The sequence below is a fragment of the Mesocricetus auratus genome, unplaced genomic scaffold, assembly GCF_017639785.1.
Source record: "Mesocricetus auratus isolate SY011 unplaced genomic scaffold, BCM_Maur_2.0 Super-Scaffold_15014, whole genome shotgun sequence".
Taxonomy (NCBI): domain Eukaryota; kingdom Metazoa; phylum Chordata; class Mammalia; order Rodentia; family Cricetidae; genus Mesocricetus; species Mesocricetus auratus.
The window spans coordinates 47,069,470-47,087,508 of record NW_024429186.1 but is presented as its reverse complement, the minus strand read 5'-3'; the positions used below and the strand labels follow the sequence as shown (position 1 = coordinate 47,087,508).

General features: G+C 47.8%; 1 long non-coding RNA gene across 1 annotated transcript; it reads right to left on the bottom strand.

Moving 5' to 3' along the window:
• Positions 1–4,452: 4,452 nt before the first annotated feature.
• On the bottom strand, positions 4,453–16,060 carry LOC121139354. Its single transcript, XR_005876306.1, has 2 exons — positions 15,861–16,060; positions 4,453–7,509 (listed from the first exon to the last, which is right to left on the bottom strand). It is a non-coding gene; the product is annotated as an uncharacterized LOC121139354 (long non-coding RNA).
• Between the last annotated feature and the right edge of the window lie 1,979 nt (positions 16,061–18,039).

Below are 18,039 nucleotides of genomic sequence, written 5' to 3'. Positions count from 1 at the left end.
AGTGCGTGCGTGCGTACGTGCATGCATGTTTGTGCATGCACGTGCCCGTGTGTCTATCCCACCAACTGAGCTGCCTCTCCTCCCCTCCTTCCCATTCTCTTTTGAGATAGGATTTCACAACATAGCCTAGGCAGACCTCAACTTCACTGTCCTCATCTTCCTGCGTAGTCTCCAGAGTCCTGGGATTATCACACCTATTTCTGTCTCTTAGTCTACCGTGGTCCCGGAGTTTGTTCCCAGACTGTCTTTACGGATGATCACAAGTTGGCTGCAAAGGATACAATTTGATTTGAGTGTGTCCTCATTTGTGTACAGTTAGAGAAAACTTTCCCAGAAGACCCTGGCAAAGCATCCCTGCCCCGGTAGGTAGACCACCTCTGATGTGTGACAAAATTTTTCCTAGGGAGATGCTATACCCGTGTCTACTTACCTCAGATCAGGAACCATGGCAGATTAGTAAGGATGACATTAGAGTCCAACTTGGTTTTACTGGCTGGGCTCGCTTACAGGAATATGGGTGAGCAGTTACTTATAGGAGTAGGAATGGCTCAGGGAGAGCTGCATCACTAAGGGCCACCCCAGGATGGCTGATAAACTCACAAAGCTGAGAACCTGAACCATATTGCACAGCCTGCAGGCCGCTCAACAAGTTGGGGTGTCTTTTCTGTGTGCCTCAGTTGGCCTAGTCCTCTTCCAGCAGCTGGTCTGGTCCGGGAGTCTGCTTTACAGCTTTGCTTGCCCGAGAGCCTTCTTTTGCAACAATCTTTGCCTCTTCTGCTGTTTACTCTGGCAGGGAGGGGTCTAGAGAATCTGGTTAGTTTCCAGGATTCCCTGACGCTATTCCCTGCAGGATGGAATGTTTCAATCTCGGAAGAAACTGTCAGGAAACCATCTCTTAAGACTATAACCCAAACTAGCGTGGTGCGACTCACTGGTTGGCTGAAAAGAACTATGGTGAATTGGAACTAGGTTACCCTCTCCCTGAAGCACAGCTGGGAAGGCACGTGGAGAAGACACAGGATGTCCCCTATCTCTCTTGGTCATCCTCATCAGATAATCTCACTTAGTTTTTTGTTAATCTTGAGGCCAAAGTCTTTCAAATTTCGTCCTTACTAGTGGGAAACCTTAGACCTACTGATTGAGATCAGGAGAGGTCTGAGTTTCCAGTGCATGTTTGCCTATTCAACCTCCGCCTAAGAACTCAACAGCAGGGACATCTTGAGTTCTACCAGCCCTATCTCCACAGGTTTTGCCTGGGATGATGAACATGGTCGAAGAGGGCAAACCTGGCACAAACCATTAGGACCTGAGCACTCATACAGGAGAAGATACACTGTTTAAGAAGGTCGGGGAGCAACTATGAGGGTGTAGGATAACTGGATGGGTGGGTTTTGACAGGGATGAGGGAATGAGACTTGAGCTGGGCACAGGATGAGGGTCAACAGGTGTGCATCACTCAGCAAAGACCCCGAGGGCTTTTGTGAACCACAGGAAAAGAGAAAGGTACCAGGGTCATGTGGAGGATTGGGACCACATCTCCTCTGCAGCTTCAACTTGGTTGGGTTTGCCTTCGTGGTGCTGGGTCCCACTGAATAGTAAGTCTCTTTGGGGGGGCAGGTAGTTAGTAATTTGGGGGCACTGTTAAGATGGCAGGAAGGGGAACTAGGGAGATGGTTCAGGGGGTGAAGAACGTGTGCAGGCATGAGGACCTGGGTTTGAGTCCCCAGCGTCCATGCAGAAGTTGGGCATGGCAGTATGCATTTGAACCTGGGAAGGGCATAGGTGTGTGTGTCCTGGGAGCTCACTGGACAGCCAGTCTAGCTGAAATGGCAAGCTCCAGGGCTAGTGAGAGACCTTGTCTGAAAAAATGTGAGTGGGTTGGAGAGATGGCTCAGTGGTTAAGAGCATTGACTGCTCTTCCAGAGGACCTGGGTTAGATTCTCAGCACCCACAAGGCAGCTCACAACTGCCTGTGACTCCAGTCCCAGGGGATCTGATGCTGTCTTCTGGCTGCTGCAGGCTCTGGGCACGCATGTGCTGCACATGTAGGCAAAACACTCAAACTAAAAATGTAAGGTGAGAGACATAAAGACACCTGGTGTTGGCCAGTAGCCTCCTCATGTGCATGCACAGGCTAGGACACGCACACAGATACACAGACACACAGACACAGACAGAGAGACACAGACCGACACACACACGATGCCCAGAAGAGGTAAACTGAGGCACAAAGGAGTCTATACATATATGTGTACCACCTCCCTCCTCTCTTAAGGGAAACAAAGTAAGCATAGAGCTGGAGACCTAATCCTTTGCCCAGGGAGACCTAAGACTGGGATTTCTGAGTGGCAAACTTCCAAGGAAGACCCCATGAACATTACACCGGTTTGTGATAAGAGTGGTGACTGTCCTTTTTATGCACTTTCTACCCTCTAGATTACTCTGATGGCACTCTGTGGATGCCTCCAGGAAGTTGTATGTTATAGATAAAGCCCTGGATTTGTAAAAAACTCTGTACTCTGACCTCTGTGTGGCCAAACCTGCTGTGCACCCTTGAAAAAGTTACTTAACCTAATCCTGTACTTGAGAAACCCGGGTGAAGAGGTGAGAATATCTATGGTTGCCAAGCTTGACTGTTCATGTATGTGTGTGGCATGATGTGTGTATGTGGCATTTGTGCTTGCTAGTATGTATGTGTGTACAACAGCTTGTGGGAACCAGAGATGGGTGTCAGGAATCTTTTCTTGACCATTCTCCACATTTTTTTTTGTTCTGTTTTTTCTTTTCAAGACTGGGTGTCTCACTGAATCTGAAGCTCATCAGTTCAGCGAGGTTGGCTGGCCAATGAGCTTCAGGGAAATATCTGTGTGAGGCTAGCTAGCCAATGTGCTTCAGGGACTTATCTGTGTGGGCTGGCTAGCCAATGAGCTTCAGGGACTTTCCTGTGCCCACCCCCCCAGCCCTAACACTTTTTTTTGGTTTTTGGAGACAGGGTTTCTCTGTGGCTTTGGAGGCTGTCCTGGAACTCGTTCTGTAGACCAGGCTGGCCTCGAACTCACAGAGATCCGCCTGCCTCTGCCTCCCGAGTGCTGGGATTAAAGGCGTGCGCCACCAACGCCCAGCCCCAGCTTAAGTCACAAGCAGTCAACCTAGCCAAAACAGCAAGCTCCAGGTTCAGTAAGAGTCCTTATCTCAAAAATAGAGGGGAAAACAATAGAGGCAGACATTTAAACATGTGCACAAATGGGTGTATGCAATCCCAATCACGCATGCACGCACGCACGCAGCAGCAGCAGCACCACCACCACCACCTACTACTACTACTACTACTACTACTACTACTACTACTACTACTACTACTAAAAGAGAGAAAGAATTTCAGTCTTGAGATTGACGAGTTTGTACTGAGTGTCCTGGACCAATAGGATACATCCTTACTACCAGGCTAGGTCATGCAGAGTAAAACCAAATGTAATGTAGCTGTTGGCAATGGTCAGCAGTCATGTCAGAAATGTCCCAGACACAGCCCTTATGGCCTCCTTCACAGCCAAGTAGCTCATTTCCATAAGGAGCAGTCCTCCTGGCCTGGTTCTCTGCCTGGTTGGCAACAGGCAGCCTGGGTGAGTGGAGCTTAGCCATGTTGCTTAGCAGGCGTCTATGGCGGTTTGAATGAGAGCGGCCTCCACAGGCTCACATATTTGAATACTTGGTCTCCAGTGGGTGGAACCATTTGGGAAGGATTAGGAGGTGCCCAGAAGGAGCTCCTTGGAACGGCACCCCTAAACTTAGACATTACTTCTCAAAGATATCCTAACTCGAGAAAAAAATAGAACACACACAAAAAAAAAAAAAACGTTGAACAACATAAATGAGCTACGCATTACTCGCCAGGAAGTGGTAGAATTCTTTCTGTTACCACAATGCTACCATTTGCTGTTACTTCAAGGAAGTGATTAGTGGGTTTCAATTTTAAAATAAACAAGCCAACCAGTCAGTGACCCTTCACTAAATTGGCTGTTATCATCATGCTTAATCACTGCCTGGTAGGCTTATGATTCTCTTCTGAAAACCCGCCATCAGCAGCTGGCAGCCGCTTGCTCATACTGCATTTGCTTAAATTTGTCTGTTAATGGCTGGTTGGATTGCAGCTTTCTTTCTTTGACTGGTAAGTAGTGGTAACTCAGGCCTGAACAAAAGACTGTAGAGGACTTTGACAGGGAACACGCTCAGTGTGGACCAATCTTCAAAACTGTTTTAATATCAATGATTTTTAATTAAACCTTTTGTAGTAAGGTTATTTTTATTTTTCCCCCCAAGACAGGTTTTCTCTGTGGTTTTGGAGGCTGTTCTGGAATTAGCTTTTGTAGATCAGGCTGGTCTCGAACCCACAGAGATCCGCCTGCCTCTGCTCCCGAGTGCTGGGATTAAAGGAATGCACCACCACTGCCTGGCTGTAAGATTAATTTTAATGATTAAAAAAAAACCTGAAGTATGAAATTGGGTGAAAGAGGATGAGGAAAATCACTCTGCGGAAGAGATGACCACAAGTATCTGTGGCTCTGTCTGTCACCGCCCTGCAGTCTTCCGAGTCTAAAGCGTGCTCACAGTCATTGCTGCTCAGAGTCACGCTGCCTTTCTCACTCCCCGCCGGGAAAACACAACTGTGGCAAAGAGACTCCAAGCTGGCATCTCCAGTGGTCCCCTAGGCAGCAGGGACATCTGACACAGCTCTACAGTTTGGGGCCACATCACAGGCTGAGCGTCTTTATACTTTTCAGTTTTGTTTAGAATCTGTCAGGATGTGTCTCAGATGCCTTTGCCAGCCTGCCGGCTTCCTAAGGGCTCATCGGGCTGGCCGTGTCTTTTACACTGTGAGGACAGGAGGCTCAGAAGCTAAGAGTCACAAAAGTGGAGAAAACTAGTGTCTGGTGGTCAGAGATACTGTCACATGTACACAGTCTCTCAACATGCATTTAACCTAAACACACACACATGCCATCTTGAGTACAGGAAGTGGCTTTAATTTGTCTCCTTAATTTGTTTCTACACTTTGTGTGCACCAGAATACAGGTGCTTCTACCTACTAAGTCCTCTCTTGGGCCCTATTTCTAAAAATTAAAACACTCACCCACCTATTCAAGGATAGTGTATAAAAATTATGTAACCTACCGGTCTTAGTCCATTTTGTGCTGCTGTAACAGAATATCACAGTTTGGGTTATTTATAAAGAACAAAAATCATCTGGCAGGGCTCCCAGAACCTACTTAAAGAGAGAAGGAGAGAGCTGGCCCCACATGCCCACTACACGTAGACTATGCAAATGCATGATAATCAATAATGGTAATGTATTTTTAAAGAATCCACTTGGCCCCTGGTTCTGGAGACTGAGAAGTGCAGCCTGGGCAGGCTGAAGCTGTTTAGGGCCTTCTTGCAGCAGCATGACGTGGCTGAAGGCATCATGAAACAAAAGAGCCAAGCTAATACAGTAACGATCACAGGAGTGGGCTTGTTAAAAGTTCTCATAAAGGTCCCTTGTAAAAGCCCTTTTAATGCCTCCTTTTTGTTTGTTTTTTTGAGGCAGGGTCTCACTCTGTAGCCCAAGCTGGGCTCAAACTTACTATGTCACCCAGCCTGGCCTTGAACTCAGAATCTTCCTGCTTTAGCCTCCTGAGGGATGGGGTTTCAGCCCTGAGGACATCCTGGATATTTGTTGCACACTAGGTATTGAGTTCCCAGAACGTGAATGCTGGGGGCACGTTGCAACCACAGTACCATTTTTATCTTAAGTCTAGCCCTTGGACACCTCCAAGAGGGAGTAGGGTATCTGGTTGGAAAGAAGGGAGCAGGGAGGCCAGAGAATGAGGCTTTGGTGTGGGGAGACACCACAGAGCATGCCACAGGCAGGTGGGAACTCCTAAGCCTATATTAAAGGTAGAAACATAGAAGTGCCTTGGAGGGCATTGTAAACATCACTGTTTAAAGCAGCCCATGGGCTTCTCAGCTGTGGCTTGAGTCACGTTGAAGTTCCTAGCTCACTCTCCTGAGGAAACTGGGAGGCTCGGAGAGCTTGAAGCCAAAGTTCCATGGAACAGAAAGAGAGAAGCGGCTTCCTGGCAGGAAGCTCAGAGGCTGAGGAGCCTTGGTCTGTTGGAAATCTGGGCTGTGCTTCAGCTGAGGGGTTAGATTCCCTTGATCCTTATAGCAGACGAGGGAGTGGGGATACAGTCATGGATGAGCAGAAAAATGGCCTTGAGAGGGGTGGGGGTCACATGGGGAGTTTCAAATTCACAAAGGCTGAGGGAAAGATGAGGACACTGGCTTAGAGAACTGCGCCCCAGAGATCCCAGCCTTGTGGTTTTAATTACCCAGTTAGTCATTGGTTTACTGTCATCCAATTTTAATAAGCTCGACTGTGGCCTGTGAGAGGAAAAAAAAATTACCCAAGTTTATTTGTGTTTTGCCACCATGGGCTGTGTAGCAGCCTGAGGTAGGATCCTCCAAGGCCACCAGACCTGAATAAGGAGAGGTTAGGGACCCTGGATGGCCTATCTTTTCTAGCTTTGGAACCATGGTCTTGAGTGCATGGCCTCAGGCACTAGCCCATCCAGTTAAACCGGAAAAATTTAAGAGCCAACAGTTTACAAACTGCTCAGGAAAAGGTTTCAGCGCACAGAGCCTGTGAAGGCAGGGTCTAGATTTTCAAGCCCTGAAGGAGGGTGGTTTGGGTGGGGGGCTGGGACCCCGATGATGCTAGATTGCTCACCTAGCTTTACTCAGGAAGTATCAGAATCCCCAAGGCCCCCAAACCCCTGCCAATGCCTGGGGAGGAGCGAGTGTGCCCGGCTGGCACCCTCGAGGGCAGAAATAGGCAGGGTTTTGTGCCCCTGATCTTGGGGCAAAGCCGGAGTTCCATGTGTGCAGCCTCAGCTTCTGAGATGAGGAGCCCAATCCTCCTGACTGGAACACTCCAGTCCTTGTGCTAGTCACAGCAGGGTGTCCTGCTCAGCTCAGCTGTCTCCTGGCTTCAGCTTCCCTCCTGAGCATCTGATGGCTCTTGGTTTTCTGTGACTCACTGCTGTTAGATCTGTCCCGGCTGGCTTTCATTTCCAGTATTTCACTGTAGCTGCTGCGACCCAGCTCCCAGGCAAGACTTTCCACGCCAAGACAGCCAGGCTAGCAGGAGAGGAGACCACCAGCCCATCTGTCAGCCTTTGAATAATTTCCCACACACACAAGTCTCTCTGCCACCTGGGCTATTTTCGTTTCCTTGAACTGTGGAAACTAGTGACACTGGCCAGGTTTTTCCTTCTGTGGTGCTTCTTATCACCTGCGCATGTCATGAGCTCACCACACTGGTTTTTCTCTGAGGCCACCTCTGAGGTGGCTTCCTGAAGCTCCAGCCAACTTCCTGTTGTCTTCATTCTGTTTGTCTGGGTTCTCAAGGTGTTTCAGTTCAGTCAAAATGTAAGGAGCCTGAAGTGGGGCTAGTCTGGGCTACATCGGGAGATCCTGTTGTGAAAAACAAAACTCCAATTAATCAAGTAAACAGACAAACCAACAGGACAACCGGTCTGCATAGGACTGTTTGACTGCTGGCTGCTTGCTGGGTATCACATTGCCCTGGATGCCCAAGTCCCCAAGAGGACTGTGGAGGGTCATGCAAGGTGAACTCCATCTAACAGTCCCCCCCCAAAAAACCCAACAACAACAGAGAATCCCACTATCAAATTTGCAAATCTGCATATCTATCCCCAATTTTGATGATTCAAAACTCGTATTTATGTAGGTTCTGAGGAGTCTTATAGCAATTCCTGTTCTCCTTTTGAGGTTGCCATTTCCTAAACCCAGCATGGTTCTGACCACTACTCTTTTAATTTAATACCATTTTATAGCCTCAAAGGCCTAATTAATGTCTTTTGGACTGTATTTTAGGAAATTATCTGGCAGTAGTTTTCAAGCTACCTGATCCTTAGGACTGTGTTTAGGACGTAAGTGGCATTTTGGGTTGCCACAAATCTTGTGAACTGCTACTGGTGTTTAATGTGTGTGTGTGTGTGTGTGTGTGTGTGTGTGTGTGTGTGTGTGGTGTCTGCCTGCACATGTGGGGGTGGGGAGTGGTGGTAATTAACTTCCGGCAGGGCAGCCTGGTTTTAAGCCAAGAGAACCTATCCCTCCCTAAGGCCACTTCATTCTGTGGCACACTGGGGAACGGGTTAAATATGTACCCAGCACAGGGTTTTTGAAGGTCTCTGTGGTTGCGATACCCCTTGCTGTCCTTTGGGCCCCCCTCATCGTTTTTTTGTTAGGTGCTGACATGGACTGTTGGGTCCCGTCCTGCTTCCCCCACCCCCCATCCTCAATTCCCAGTTCCTGGAGAGTGTCCACTTTCGGTTTTTGTGGGTCTGAGCCCATTTGGAGCTGGCAGAAGCAACCAAAGGGCTTTGGTCTGTGGCTTCATCTGTTCTGGAGGAGAAGAAAAGGGTGTGGTTCAATTGGTCCCTGGGGAAGGCTGGGGAAGCAATTTTATTATTTTAAAAAACAGCACCAGCTTCTCAGAGTGGAAAGAAAGAACCCATGGCTCTAGCCTCAGAGAAAACACCTGGTGCCTCCCCAAGGTGGGGAGACTGGAGAAGATCCGTGAGAACAGAGGCGACCTTCCCGTCATCCCAGCGTAAGGAGACTGCAGCGGGAGGCCCCCAACACAGCCAATTTGCAGCAGAATCACTAGACTCTTGGTCAAAACAGAGAAGGCCTGTGACAACTGGCTTGTGTGCAAAACGACTCAGCGCGTGTTTTATGAAAACAAGGGGTGGCTCTGGGGCAGTGGCCCGAGGCTGGGGGTGGACCTCAGGCCAGGAGCTCACGAGGCTCGCCCCTGGCCTGAGTCCTAGCACCTCAGGGCAGTCCAGGTAGCTTAGCAGCTGCAGGGTCCCCGCGGGGCGTCCGCAGGACACAGGTGAAGTCTGGCTTTGGACCCTGGAGTAGGATACTGGGGAGGACGGACACGGTCAGCCTGCCCGCGATGGTTCCTCCTTTCAGTTGAGCTTGAAGTGGACTGCCACGGAGCCCAGAGCAGGAGGGCAGCCCAGGGATGTTGGCTCGTGGAGTGTTTGGACACGTGCCTCTCTCTGCTTCCATTCCTGCAGGATGTGTGCGGCAAGGGAAGGAAGGCCTTTTACAGTTTTTGAAAGTGACCTTTAGAGCGATGTCCTACCAAGTGTGCTACTCAACCGGCAGATTTTACAGCCCCAGCCCGTGAGCTTCTAGAGAAAGGATTTTGGTTATAGTGCTGGAGAGTTGCCGGCCAGGAGAGAGGTCTGCTGCTTGGGCATGAGGCTTCCCACAACCACCGCTGTTTCCCCTTTAAAAACCCCACTGAAGCAAAATTTTGTTGATTTTTCCCAGTGTTAGAAGTTATCACTGGTCCTGCACACCTGTAATCCCATCACGTGGAGGCTGAAGCTGGTAGGTCATGAGTCCCAGGCTACACTGAACTACACAGAGAAACATTGTATCAAAAACAACCAAAACAGAAAATCCCAAGAACTGTAAATATTTAAGGGATTTGGAAAAGGCCCTCCCAGTATTAAACGTTACCACCCATTAAGACCATTTGACAGTTTGCCTGGTTCTCCGGCAGAAGGTAACTTTAAATCGCTGTTTCTTATGAACTAGAGCCTGCACATTTATAACTACAAACTTAGATGACCCTGCATGGAAAAGAGAGAGGAGGAATTAGACACATTCCCTGGTGCAGACAGATAAGGGGGGGGGTGGCTAGGTAATAAAAGTTGCAAACCTCAGAGATAGCCAGTTTCTTCCTCAGCCTCAAGTGTGGCAGTTTCTGTCTCCCACCAGCAGGCCCCTGCTGACCGGCTGGTTCAGCAGGTTCAAGACTGGATGAGGACATCACAGGTCAATTTCAGACCAATCAACCATTTCATATGTCTTCAAACCAATCAACCATAAATCAGGCGGATGAAACACGTTAGAGGCTTAAGAGACTGGGATTTCCAGCTTCCTAGGCCCCCTCTCTCATTAGCAGAGACCCCTTCCTGTGTGTATCTGCTGCACGTGTGCGCCTCACCCCCAGCAAACACCTTTCTTCAGCTGCTGACTAGGTCTGCGGTGTTCGAGATTTCTCTGCTGCTACCTGGTGTGATGCAGATTTCACCCGGTTCTTAATTCTTTAACTGGCCAAGGAAACAGACCTGATCAAGACCTCAGATCATACCATTTCCAGACCCCTAGACTGCATCAGAAGTTTAAAATGTAAATGACTTTTCTGTTCAATAGAAATGCAAATCACGTTTGTCAAGTATGTAAAAAAGCCCTCGCCAAATATATAACCCCAAAGGTTACAGTTTCGGGGTCCCATGGGACTTTATTCATATTTAAAATTTTAATTTTGCAACTTAACTTCAGCCTTCCTTTTGTTCTCTGAGTACATATTCACTGCTCCTTGTTTTCCCATAGATTCTCTAATAAATGAATGATGTGAATCATTGACATACCCAGCACCTCTTGTCAAAACCTATATTTCTCCCCCTCCATAGTACATGGCATGCACACCAAACACCTACTGTTGACTCTCTGGCCACCCCGCTGGCCACAGCACTCATCCTTGGTGTATGGCTCTTCCTTTATTACCCAAATGTGGCCTCAAAGGGGCCCCGCGATTTCTGACTTTGCCTTCAGAGTGATCCAGTTCCTAAGAACTATTTACACGTGTCTATCCTTCCAATCAAAAGCTCTTGACTCACCCTCTTACCCTTCCTAATAACTTAACAGTTATGCAATTAAAGGTTAATCATTATATAAATAAAAGTATATCACATTGTTGGCAGGAATGTAAATTGATCCAGTCATTATGGGAAACAATATACAGGCTCCTCCAAAATCTGCAACTATAAATGCCCTACGATCCAGCAACACCATTCATGGATATATATATCTAAAGAAAGAGAAATGAATGTGGAAATGAACTTCCAACACAGGTGACCACTGACAGGTGAATGCATGAGGAAAAAGTGGATTAGGGGTGTGGCTCAGAGGTAGAACACTTACTTAACCATGCTGAGGGTCCTGAGTTCAATCCCTAGTACTGCAGAACAGGAAAAAAAGAAAATGTGGTCTGTCTATCCCAACCAAAAAAAGAGAGATGAAATCCTGTTACATGCTGAGACATGGCCGGAAGTAGGGGAAGGTGATGGTGAGGGAAATGAGGTACAGAGAGACCGATGCATTAAAGAGTTAGATGCTTTAAAGAGTTGTCTTACAAGTAAAGAGTAGTCAGGGGCTACAAGAGTCTGGGAGGGGGCAGAGAAAGGGGAGAACAGGAGGGAAGGATGGGAGATGCTTTTAATGGGCACAGGAGAACAGCTGGTTAGAGAATTACTTCTAACATTCTAGACCAGATCTGTTAGCTATGGTTAAATGCAATGAACTAAATACTTCAAGATAGATAGTTAGGATGATGAGTATTTTAAGACAGGGTTTCATGTAGTCCAGGGTGGCCTGAAACTCACAGTGTAGCAGAGTAGGAACAAATTCCTGATCCCCCTAGGTCTTGGGATCACAGACTAGACTCATCACAAATGATGATGTGACGCTAGGGAACAAACCCGGGGCTTCACGCACACCAGGTAAGTACTGTACCCATGGAGACACATTCCCGGCCCTTCCTCAAGGATTTTTCTAGGAAAAGATTCTAAGACAGTAAAGCAATGTTTAAACTTCTAAGACGTTCTCAATTCTGCGAGTGTGGTCAGAGTGGGGTTTGTGGAGGGTGATTGTGAGGATGGGTGCTGCGTACATCACTAGGTGGGCATGGGGTCCTGGGCTGCCCTGGGTGGGGTGAGAAGGAACGCCACACTTTGGCTGGCAGCTTTTCTCCTGGTTTTCATAGCTCTGGCCAGGAACCTCACGTAACCAAAGCCATATGTTCAACTTGGATTAATTAAATGGCAGCCTCAGCCAAAATTCGATGCCCCTTCTGATGTTTTCTGTGTTGTAATGCCTTTAATTTTTTGTCTTTAAATATTTGTTAATGGAAGTTGTTATATTTAGCCATATGGTGTATTCTATTGGTCTGTAAAATTTAAACATTGAGAGACTTTTGGTCCCAATTTTAAAAAATGAGGACTATTTGTGGCCTTTTCCATGAGAACATGCTCCTCTAGGTTGGACTCAAAGGGTATTCAGTTTTGATTTTAATGGGAGATGACTGTAAATTTTGTGGGCTTTTTTGGATAGATTTTATATAACCTAGATTGGTTTCAGATTCACTATGCAGCCAAGGATGACCTTAAACCACTGGTCCCCCTGTCTCTGCTCACTGTAGTCTTAACTGGTTAAAGTACCAGTCCTTATTTGTCACCCACTAAACTTCAGATAAAATAAAGTCCCTGCCTTGTTTCTAGTCCTGAGTGTCTTGGCACCCAGGGTAGCAAGGCTCAGGGGAAGAAGAGACCCTTATCTAGAGATGGATATCCCAGGGGCTACACCCGATGCTGTAGTCAAGCTGTGTACAGGCAAACCCCACTGTGACACTAGGTTGTGGCTCTCTGCAGAAGCAATGGTTTTATAGGCCGGCCCATTTCCCTCTCCCACAAGGATCACCACCAATGCTGGTGGTAGAATAACAGGTTTGGTCATTTTTATTGGGTGTCGGGGACTATAGGTTGTCACAGTTGTTGTAGTGAGGAAGAGTTTCTGGGATTTTTTGTGAGTTCTGTTTCAGCTTCTGCTGTTTTGTTTATTATTTATTTTGGACACACAGTCTCACTATGTAGTCTGGGCAATCCTCCTGCCTCAGCCTCCGGAGTACTGGGATTATGGATGTGCACTATGATCACTCTGGTCTCAGCTTCTTGTACAATATACACAAGGACAACTTTTACTTCTAGACGTTGAGTGTGCAAAGGCCAGCTATGTTTCTAGAAGTTGTTTTGGTTATGATTTCCTACACACTTAGACCAGGCATCCTTCAGACACAAGCAGGGCTCTCCTTGCTGTGTAGCACCACCAGGGTTTTCCTTGGAATGGGTCACACAGGTTTATCTCTGAAGCAAGGTGGTGTAGGGTCATGCTGGTCCATGAGCGCCTGGACCTCCTTGTTTTAGTTACTTTCTTTGTTGCTATGATAGAGGACCAGACAAAAGATCCTTAGGTAGGAACAGTTTATGGTACTTCACAGTTAGTTCATCAGGAAGCCATGGCTGCTGGTCACATTGTATCCACAGTCAGGTATCAGAGAGATGAATGGTGGTGTGTGTGTGCTCTGTTTACCATCTTCCTTTTTATGTGGCCAAGCATCCCAGCTCACGAGATTGGTACTATCCACATTTAGGGTGGGTGTTCCCACCCTTACTAACCCAAACTAGAAAATATCTCACAGACCTGCCCAGAAGTGTGTCTCCTACAGGATTCTAGATCCTGTCACATCGACAGCCGCTATTTACCACCACACACAACCTGAGGCTGAGCAGACAAGGGTCCACTTCAGCTGGTCTGTGGGGCCAGGCTGCCCTTTGCATTTCCAGGTACCAGCTCACATACCCTCTCCAGCCATTTTTTACATGAAGCCCTGTGATCTGGGAGATTTTTCTCCCCCAGGGTTTCAAGAAAGAAACAGGATTCAAATGGCATCCCTCTATTTCTAATTAATACTGGAATAATAGTATTATCGTATAAGATACTTAATCAAACAAGCCTTTTTCTGAGGTTCTTCCCCACTCTACAGCAACTCTTACAAAGAAAACACTTAAGGTGTCAGCTCACCGTTTCAGAGGTTCAATCCATTATCACCACAGCAGGAAGCATGGCAGCATGTAGGCAGACATGGTGCTGGAGTAGTAGCTGACAGTCCTACATCTTACAGTCCAAAGGAAGTTGACTGAGACACTGGGCAGTATCCCGAGCACAGGAAACCTCAAAGCCCACCCCCCACAGTGACACACTTCCTCCAGAGAGGCCATACCCACTCCAACAAAGCCACACCTCCTAGCAGTGCCACTCTCTATGAGATTATGGGGGCCAATTACATTCAAGCTACCGAGTGCTCCCAGTTCTGATGGAGCTGACTCACCTAGCCTCAGAACTGCCATCGGCACAAGCCTCGTCATCAACTGTGCATTCAAGGCTAGACGTGGGCCCAGGTCAGACAGACAATGACCAGTCCCTGGATATTTGCTATGGCTGGTAGAAAAGAGGGGCTAGCCTGTTCCAGTGTGACCCTAAGGCTGCGAATGGCCGTCTTCTCGCTGTGTGGAGGTAGAAAGGCAGTTAGAGGAAAGCGACTGAGAGAGAGCAATTGCCAGGACTACTGAAGCTAAAGGCGCCCCGAACTTCCAGTACAGCAGACTGGGAATACATGTTTATAGTATGTCCATTGAATTAGGACCCCCACACACACCCTTGTTATAACTATGGAATCTATCCCCACCACACTCTCAGGGGAAGAAAGGGCCCATGGGCATCCTAGTTATCATCAACAGAAGCAGGGCAGGACCCAGGAGGCAAGAGCGGACGCAGGGTGCTGCTTGGTAGCTTGCTCCCTCTGGCTTGCTCAGCCTGCTTTCTTATAGAACCCAGGAGCACCGGTCCATGGATGGTCCCACTCACAATGGGCTGGCCCTCCTCCACCAGTCACTAATTAACAAAATACTCTATAGGCTTTGCTTTCTTAACTGAGGTTCCCTCCTCTCAGACGACATTAGCTTGTGTCAAGTTGACTAAAACTAACCAGAACTGTGGGCTTGCAAGATTTTCAGTTCATAATGGAGTATACGCCTAAGAATTCTTTCCATGTTCGAATTCTTTCCCCACTCAGACCTGCGCCTGCGGTGACTGTGGCATTGGCCATCCAGATTCCAGCCCACGAGTCTGAAAGTAAGTCATGGAGTCTGTGTTCTATTTGAACGGGTTTTCAAGTCTTCAGGCTACACAGGACTTCTGTGGGACAAGCAACTTCCTGCCCAACCCAGGCAGCAGTGGGAATTAGATTGAGTTCTTAACGACTCCACCTCCCCATCCCACACAAATGATGTAAACAAGATAGAATCTACTTTCTTCTCATATAAATAAAATCTGCACGAGGGCTTTCTGAAGCTGTCAACAGTGTGGTATCATTCTAGCTTGTTCTCTCGCCACCCTCAACACTGGGCATATCCTTCCCTCCTCTCCCTGGGATAGCGTGCTCTCCTCCACACACACACCGCTTTCCCTGACATCACTGCAGAGGGAACCACCACCAGCAAGGGAGGCTGGGAAAGGTGTCTCGTTTCTGTAGATTCCCAGGGAGCTCTTAACTGAGGAAAGAGAAAGGTAAATGGAGACTGTGGTGGGGGTGGGGTGGGACTCTACAGCGTGTTAGCCTAATGTGCCACAGCAAGAACCCTTACAGGGTTAACCCCACAGCTGGTGGGGCCGATGAAGCCCCTGGGCAAAAGGATAATTGATTCAGACAACTCAGTAGACACACCCCTCCCTGCTGCGAAAGCTAAGAAATTGGCTTGGGACCTCAGGGGAAACCTTCACTATTATCTGTCCTGATCACTCACAGGTCACCACCCAGGTCAATTCCACAAGAACAGCTGGGTTTACAATAGTGTGAACCGGTTCAGGAAGCTTCCAGAGAGCCCTGTCCTTACTTGACCCCATCTGCCTGAGAACAGACAATAGCAGCTTTCTCCGTGCCAAGGTGGGGCGGGGTTTCTTGGTGTGACATGGAAGGGGGTTTATGAGCAACTGAGTGGTGTCATTCCGTGTAGGAGGGCCTTCTAAAGCCCAGGAGACCTGTACCTGGATTTCAGATACTATCTCGGTAGGCCATTAGCAGCCATGCGACACACGCTTACCTTCCCTGTTCACTGGTTGTCATCGGAGAGTGCTCCCACATGGTACTCGGTTCAGGTCCTCACATGTCATCTGCGTTACTAACTACTCGTTCAGTCTCTGCTGTGCACACAGGAGCTTGTAAGCACTGTGGGAGGTCTCGGAGATGAGAAGAAATCCTGTTCCTCCTCTCACAAAGTTCAAGCCCAACAGAGACAATAAGAGTCGTTTCAAAAGTCTCCTTGTGACATGGGAGATTCCAAAAACAGGAAAGTTCAGGAGAAGGGGAGAACTTCTGCACTTACAGTCAAAGTGTCTCGAGAGGCTGATTTCTCAACCCATGGGTGTGTCTTCCCGAAGAGACGGTGAGGGTAGGACAGGGCTTGGGGCTCACAGGTGAAAGCCATGCTTGCACACAGAGGCTCGGGTAGCTCCTGTCAATTCCAGGCCCGGCCTGCTTTCTAGCTGAGCCCTACCTACCTCAGTTTACCGTCTCCCAAGGGGAGCAGTTGTATGTGCGTCGCCTTTATTTACACTCTGCACTGTAGTAGCTTCCTGAGAACTGGGTTTTAGTCAAATCTTTCTTGGAGATGTCAGTGTGATGAGACTGGCTTTTCAAAATGGCTGATTTTGCTTTGAATTTATCTTTCTTGATTTTTTTTTCTGATACTCAGTTTATAGATGTAAGGCAGTCACCATCCCTTCTTTAGGAGCGGGGTCCTCCACACTGTACAGCAATATGTGGTCCTCGAATATGTCCACATACAGTTTTCTCTTATTTGTTCACCTGGCTTTTCATCCTGTGTTCATTCAATGTTTACCAAGTGCCAGGCCTTAGCTTGTGAAATTCTTGTCTCTATTTGCTATCTGGAGGGTTTGCATTATCTTCTTTCTGTGTAATTAGCTTCATTTCCCAAGAGTGATTGGCACTTGCAAACAGATGCTTCTTGGCCCCTTTTCTGATAGCAGTGACTCAGTTGTTCACGGAGGCACTTTCCCCAGCAAAGCTTCACATGTCTTTGGCCCAGGTCAGTGTCCACCTTTCTGGCCTCCTACAGGTATTCCTATAGGCCATAGTATCTTTACTTAGTGCCCAAGGAAATCAGAGCCACCTAGATCTGGCGAACGAAGACCCAGGTCTGAATCACCTCACAGGCCTAAATGTAACTTCCTCCCCTGGGTCAAGGGAAAGGAAGCTGGTAAGGAATGCCGATTGTGGGTCAGGACTAAGAGGAAGCTTAGAAGGAATGGAAGCAGAGTTTATCCTTAGTGATTGTGGGTCAGGACTAAGAGGAAGCTTAGAAGGAATGGAAGCAGAGTTGTTTATCCTTAGTGATTAAAGGAAGAGAGCAGTACAAGACAGAAGGAACTGCATTTGATGTGTGTGAAAAAAAACTTAGAGATTTTGATTTTTGATTGACTTCAAGCTCAGAATTATATGTCTAGGGAGGTTGGTGGCAGCCCATCTGGCTTATTACCTGTCAGACAATGAATCCATGTTTTAAGACACGCTTTAACATGGAGAAGGATTCCTAGAGGATGTTAAAGTGTGTGAGAATCATATCACATAGCCTCAGTCCGTAAACATGATATAGGGATGTGACCATGTTCTTCAAATGCTTGGTTAGGTGGGAACGCCCCTGGAGAACTAATAATCAGTCTATAAACATGATATAGGGATGTGACCATGTTCTTCAAATGCTTGGTTAGGTGGGAACACGCCTGGAGAACTAAAGGTAGAGATGGGCCCTGCCATTCTTAGATCATGGTCCCGTTACCTCAAACTCCCCTTCCCTCTATCCCTTCTCATCCTCCTGTCTTGGAGGTGGACTCATCCCTTCCTCCAGAGACCGACCCCGTCTCCTGCGAGGCATACCATGATGATTCAACCTCCAGAAATGTTCAGTTCTCTCCTTCCCTGAGAGACGACGGTTTGGCCTTCACTGGGTTCCAGGTGCACAGTGATTAATATGACTTATCTCAGCCTGTCCTCCGTGACCCAGCGAAGCAGTTGGTGCCCTCTGTACACAGGTCAGGGGACAGTGTTTGTCACGTCTCTCGAAGCTGCCATCAAAATGTCTTACACACGCAGGTCAAAGTAGTGAGGGTTTATTGTGCTCATGGCTTCTGAGGATTCAGTCCATCATGGAGGGAAAGGAAGGTTTTTTTCTAAATCCAGTCAAGTTGGCAATGGAGACCCTG